Below are 6,877 nucleotides of genomic sequence, written 5' to 3'. Positions count from 1 at the left end.
TTGACTTTGAAGGCCAGCAGGGCTTATACTGGGAAAGATTGAGGGCAGGAGGAGAAGGGGGTGACAGAGATGGTTGAGATGGTTGGATGGCATCACTGACTCAATGGACATGAGTTTGAGCAAACTCCTGTAGATAGGGAAGCCCAAGGAAGCCTGGCGTGCTGCAGTCCATAGGCTCGCAAAGAAACACAGCTGAGCGACTAAACAACAGCAGCAACAGGGCTTAATTTTGGCAGTCCCAGAGAACTGGAGGAATAGAAACTTCACTCTTAAAGAGAACACACACAAAGTCTTGCAGCCTGTAGGACTCACAGCAAAAGCAGTATTTGATAGGAGCCTGGGATCACACCTACCTGCTGATCTTTGAGGGTCTCCCCGAGAGGCAGGAGTCAGCTACAGCTCACCCTGGGGACAGACACTGGCAGCAGCTGTCCTTGGGAACTCACTGCCACAAAGACACCTTGCTGGTGGGCACCACTGTGGAATCCTTCCTCTAGCTTATTGCCCCGGATCCAGCCCTGCCTGGTCCAGCAGCTTGTAGGAACCAGTGCTGGCCTGCCTCAGGCCAAGCAACTACCTGGGTAGGAGCAGCCTCACCATCAGTAAACAGGCTGCCTTGAGACCCCACTGAGCACACAGTTGCCTCTGGACATGACCCAACCCACCCAAAGACCCAGAATCCAGCTCCACCCACCAGTGGGCAACCCCACGGCTTACAGAACCAACCTGTCCACCAAGAAGCCAGATCCTACTTTGGGACCACCTGGGCCTCTGTCCTGAGCACTAGTAGGCTGACACAAGCTTTGGGACAACCTGAACTTGTACCCAACTGTGTCAGAAACCACTCCACCTCACCAACACTAACGATCTGACACCAACTCTGGGACCCCTGAGCCCTGCAACCAGACTCTAGGACTCAGCTCTCCCTGCCAGTATTCTGGCACTAACCCCAGGAACTGGCTTTACCACCAGTAGGTGGGCCACAGCCCCAGAGTCTTCTAGTCTTGAGTCCACACACCAGGGAGCCAACACGAGCCCCAGGGCCCCTGGAGTTCCGCAGTCAGCTGCTTTGTGACCAGGCCCCACTAACAGCAGCCAACAGCCTCTATACAAGGAAGTGCCTGGTAAGTAAACAGACCAGGGTTAACCAAGCCTATCAAACCGCCCACATAGCCCACCACAACAAAAGGAACCACACAACCCTCATGGGGGGAGTCCCCAGAGCATGCAGCTTGGACGACAAGAGGGGTGTGCACTGCTGGAATGCACAGGACATCTCCTGTACAAAGCCATTTCTCCAACGTTAAGAAATACAACTCACATACCAGATGCATAAAAATATAAACAGCAACTTAGGCAAAATGAGATGCCAGAGGAACATGCCCCAGACGAAGGAACAAGATTAAACCTCAGAAGAACTAGCTGAAGTGGAGAAAAAAAGAAAAAAGAACTAAGTGAACTGAAGATGGGCAATCTACCTGAGAAAAAAGTTCAGGGTAGCAATCATGCATGCATGTGTGCTAAGTTGCTTCAGTGGCGTCTGACTCTTTGTTACCCTATGGACCGCAGACCACCAGGCTCCTCTGTCCTTCGGATTTTCCAGGCAAGAATGCTGGAGTGGGTTGCCATGCCCTCCTCCATGGGATCTTCCCCACCCAGGGATCAAACCCGAGTCCCCTGCATTGGCTGGTAGGTTCTTTTTAGCGCTAGCACCACCTGGAAGCCCAGTGATCATAACAGTGATTAAAGAACTTGGGAGAAGAATGGATGCACAGAGCAAGAAGTGAGAAGTCTTTAACAAAGAGTTAGAAAGTAAAAAAGAAAACCCCCAAAGAGATGACAGATGTAACCAATAAAGTAAAAAATACACTAGAAGGAATCAACAGTAGACTAAATGACACAGAGGAATGGGTCAGCCAGTTGGAAGGAGGTAATAGAAATACTGCTGCTACTGCTAAGTCGCTTCAGTCGTGTCCGACTCTGTGCGACCCCACAGACGGCAGCCCACCAGGCTCCCCCATCCCTGGGATTCTCCAGGCAAGAACACTGGAGTGGGCTGCCAAATAGAAATAACTGATGCCCAACTCTCTCTCTGGCCCATGGTCCCCTCTGGACTCCCACAGCAGATACCCTTCTTTATTTAGAGAACTGTACTTGCAGCTTCGTCCTGGGTCAAACCCCTGACTGTCCAACAGTGGAGACTGGCAAGGTCCTTACTTGTTTTTTGGGCCCAAGATTCTTCTCCCAACACCTCCCAACTGATCTTTGGCTTCCCCGGGGTCCTGTTGGAAACACGTTTTCTCGATGATCTTCTCCATCACCTATGTAAGGATATACGTTTTTCAGCCACTTTGTGTGTTGCCATCAAATTGACAAAGGTCCTTTATATAGAACAGAAATTTCTCACCTTATGGTTAGCTTTCTGTCATCTTTTCTGAACCTTTACTGTTACTATGAGTTTTTTTTTTTAATAGTGAAAACTTTTATATTTGGAATTAGCCAGCTGGACTTGGTTTAGATGATCCCAATTTTGTCGGCAACAGCCAAAACATCCTAGTCAGGAGCCAGCTTTCTTCTGTCCATCAGGCCTGATCAGGGTGTTGACCTCAGCCCCCTCAATGTCATCGAGCTTCTTCCCAGCCTGATTAATCTGATGCTTGTTGCCTTGACAGCCACAGTGAATACCAGTGTGTTTTGGTCTTCTCTTTTCTTCTTGGCTGACTCGGATCGAGGGAGAATTTGATGACGTCATAGTGGTCGAATTCATTTCTCCTAGGGGCAGTCTCCCAAGGGTATTCGGGCTGCCTCCTGAGCTGCAGTGTTTCGGGCCGCCTTTTTTTGTTAACCTTAGCCACAGTTTTTGTGGCTGTGGACGCCTTTCAACACTGCTGCCTTGGCCTTCAGAGCCTTTGCTCTGGCTTAGGCTTTGGAAGGGGCAGGGGCTTCCTTCTTCGCCTTTGGCACCATCTTTGTGAAAAGCGGAATTTATTTTTAGTGTGGTTTATATCTTCCCACTTATTCTGTCATTTCTATGGAGTTGGGGGAAGCAAAAGAGGCAACACAGATGCTAAGGGTTCTGGCCTGTATTTTGAGCCCTGTATGATCTTTCCTATTGCTCTCATTACTTGGGGTGTCCACAGAAGCTTTTGACTTCCCCGTCGAGTGTTTTTTTGGTTTTTTGTTTGTTTGTTTGTTTTCTGTTTTGTTTTGTTGTTTTAGCAGAGAAAGATTTATTGCAAGGCCATGCAAAGAGACAAGCTGATTCATGCCCTAAAAAGTTTCGAGCTCCCCAGAGGTTTTCGGCAAAGCATTTTAAAAAATCAGGTGAGGGTGGGGAGGGTTGCAGGGTATGTGATTGTGCACAATTGTGCACAATTCTCTGATTGGCTGATGATGAGAGCACAGGGTGGTGTCACAAGGGTTAACTTTACCTGACTTAGGCTTCAAAAGTCCTTAGGCTTTTGAGCTACGGTGTTGGAGAAGACTCTTGAGAGTCTCTTGGACTGCAAGGAGATCCAACCAGTCCATCCTAAAGGAAATCAGTCCTGAATATTTATTGGAAGGACTGATGCTGAAGCTGAAACTCCAATACTTTGGCCACCTGATGCGAAGAGCTGACTCACTGGAAAAGACCCTGATGCTAGAAAAGATTGAAGACAGGAAGAGAAGGGGACGACAGAGGATGAGATGGTTGGATGGCATCACTGACTCGATGGATATGAGTTTGAGTAGGCTCTGGGAGTTGGTGATGGACAGGGAAGCCTGGCGTGCTGCAGTCCATGGGGTCGCAAAGAGGAGGACACCACTGAGCGACTGAATTGAGGCTCCAGGAGGCCTGGGGCTATGAGCTCCTGGTCATCCAGTAGGTAACATCTTCCATCTGATGAGGAGTTTCCACATCTGTAAAACAACTCAGGAAATGTATATCTAGGTATGTGATTATTATGTATTATCTAGGTAAATGTATTAATGTATATAAATGTATTATCTAGGTACTTCAGAGAAGAGCTAAAGCAGAGGATATGGGGGACAAGACCCCAGAGGGTCCTGCTTCCCCCCTTTTCTTTGATACTCTTGAGATTTTTGTTTCAGAGTCTTGAAGATCTCAAAGAACTATTGGAGAAAAGCAATGCTAGCCCTAAGGGCAATGTGTGTGGTTTTGACTTGCCAACTGAGTAGAGTGAAACGGTGAGCGCAAACCACTTGGGCTGTGCCAGGTGCCTCACAACAATGGCAGCTGAAAAGAAATGAGGGGTGACATGAGACTTTCCTTCCTGACCAAGCACCTGGTCAATCACAGCTGTTCTCTGAGCTCTTTGAGGAGACGATGCAATGTTATGTAAAGTCAGTTACATGATACTCTCTTTTCACAGTTCCTCAAAAACAACATATTCTCTATTGTCTCCTGCTCTCTGTGGTGACTCCGCCAGAAATGACCCCTGCTCTCAACCCTCCCAGCAAAACTCAATCCATTTAGATGCTACCATAAAATCTTCCCTCACTGTCCCAGTCAGAACACCCCTCTCCCTTTCTCTAGAATTCTGAAACAGATATTTATCATCACTCAAGCTGACAATGATTGAGTGACTGTGCTGTGCTGTGCTTAGTCACTCAGTCGTGTCTGACTCTTTGCGACCCCATGGACTGGAGTCCACCAGGCTCCTCTGTCCCTGGGATTCTTCAGGCAAGAATCCTGGAGTCGGTTGCCATTTTCTTCTCCGAGGGATCTCCTGGACCCAAGGACCGAACCCGAACTCTTGCATTGGCAGGCAGATTCTTTATTGGTGAGCCACCAGGGAAGCCCTGGAAAAAGTTTAAATGTGGCTCAGTAAGTCTGCCAACCAATTTTTGAATTTTTAAAAGTAAAAATCTTGGGACTACCCTAGTGGTCCCGTGGTTAAGATTCCGTGCTCCCAATGCAGGAGGCATGGTTTCCATCCCTGGAGAGGGAACTAAGATCCCACTTACCATGTGGTGTGGGGGAAAAAATAAAAATAAAAATCTTACAAATGCAAAATAGCTAGAAAAATATGTGCTTTAAAGTTGTAAAAAAAAAAATCCATACATTTACTATTTCACTTTTAGAACCATAGACAAGATTTTTTAAGTAACGTAGCTCATACCCTTTTTTCTTGACATGGACCAGGGCTGGGGCAGAGGGCCCACTTGATTATGGACGGTGGGGTCTGTATTTGTCACATACAAGTGATGTAGCAAAGAAGTAAACCTTTAATATAAGGGTCCCACCCACCCTTTCAGTATTATTCAATTTTTTAAAATCAATGCAAATGTGTTGATTTGAAAAACTTTTTAAAAGGCACTCCTGCATACTCACCAGTGGGCCACAGAAGAACCTTTGAGGTCTCTGATTATGTTGCCATCAAAGTCCATTCACCCCATTGTTTTGTAATTTTCATTTACTTTTTTGAGTTCCCTCTTCAAGCTATGAGGTCAGGGTCACTTCCAGGCTGAGTCCATAATATTATGACAAAGAAGGGATGTGGTCACTAAACCCATTCTCTCTTCCCACTGGGCACATAGATGACCTATATTTTTCTTACCTCTGCCTTTAAGTTGGAGTCAGGTGACTTCATTCTGGCCCTGGAGTGTAAGTGAAAGTAATTTATGCTATTTCCAGAAATGGGCCATGAAAATCTGCCTATCCCCCTCTGCTTCTCCCCATTGGCAGCAAACTTGGAGGCTCCTTTTTTGAAAATCTTTACAAGATAGAAGATGTGAAAAACATCATCAAGAGGGAAAAGAATTGCAGAAAGAAGAGGCCAAAACCTCTCAAAAATTAAAAGGCAAAGAAAATGAGTGTTTTCTAAGTAAATTACAAATTAAAATTCTGCTTACTCCTAATTTTTACTATTCAGCCATTTTTCTTTTTTTTAATTTATTTATTGATTTTAATTGGAGGCTAATTATTTTACAATATTGTAGTGGTTTTTGCCATACATTGACATGAATCAGCCATGGATGTACATATGTTCCCCATCCTGAACCCCCTCCCACCTCCCTCCCCATCACACCCCAGCCATTTTTCTTGACCTTGCTCTCTGATTCCATACATTCCAGAGTGTTCAATGGATTTGTAACTATTAAATAAAAATAGCTGTCATTTATTAAATCATGTAAAAGTATTAAAATTAAATTTTATTGATTAAAAAAATGGATGCATGAAAAAGCTTTGCCCAGCACACACACACATACACACACACCCCACTGCTGACCCACAGCAGACTGTGACATGAGCAAGAAATAAACCTTCATTTAATGACTCCCCTGAGATTTATGGGTTGTTTATTATAGCAGTGAGCATATCCAGGCTAATGTAGGTAGGAACTCAATAATTGCTTGAAAAATAAAGACTTTCCTCTAAAGATCGAAGCAACAACTTGGCAGGTAGGCTAGTCTCCACAAAAACAAAAAGAATGTCATTATTTTGTCCCAACTAAACATTCTTCCCAGAAACAGCTTGTTTCCTTATATTGTTGCTGGCGACAATTTCTATCACTTGACTCGAGGCATTTAAACAGTGTTATTATAGACAATACAGAAAATTTCAAATAAATGACAGTCTTGGCACCCAAGCATGAGAATTCAGCTATTTCCTGTGAGATATACATACTTAGACCAGCTCAATTCATCCTTCTTCTGAAACATATACTTACAGGAATTTCCTCGATGGTCCAGTGGTTAAGAATCTACCCTGCAATGCAGGGGATACAGGTTCGATCCTTGGTTGGATAAGATTCTGCAGAGCAATTGAGCCCACAAACCACAGCTAGAGAGTCCATATGCTGCAAGGAAGGTTCTGCATGCTGCAACTAAGACCCAACGCAGCCAAATAAATATTTTTTAAAGTAAATAAATA

At 45.2% G+C, this 6,877-nt stretch overlaps 1 long non-coding RNA gene and 1 pseudogene across 1 annotated transcript in view; both read right to left on the bottom strand.

The window, feature by feature from the left end:
• LOC105004023 overlaps positions 1 to 1,990 on the bottom strand; it is a 30,062-nt gene extending 28,072 nt beyond the window's left edge. The window contains exon 1 of the long non-coding RNA XR_827177.1: positions 1,953 to 1,990. This is a non-coding gene — a long non-coding RNA (uncharacterized LOC105004023). The remainder of the gene's footprint in view (positions 1 to 1,952) is intronic.
• A 524-nt stretch (positions 1,991 to 2,514) lies between these two features.
• Positions 2,515 to 2,967, bottom strand: LOC105004025 (annotated as a pseudogene).
• Between the last annotated feature and the right edge of the window lie 3,910 nt (positions 2,968 to 6,877).

The sequence above is a fragment of the Bison bison genome, unplaced genomic scaffold (genome assembly GCF_000754665.1).
Source record: "Bison bison bison isolate TAMUID 2011002044 unplaced genomic scaffold, Bison_UMD1.0 scf7180017864472, whole genome shotgun sequence".
NCBI classification, from domain to species: Eukaryota; Metazoa; Chordata; class Mammalia; order Artiodactyla; family Bovidae; genus Bison; species Bison bison.
This window is presented reverse-complemented; position numbering and strand designations above follow the sequence as displayed.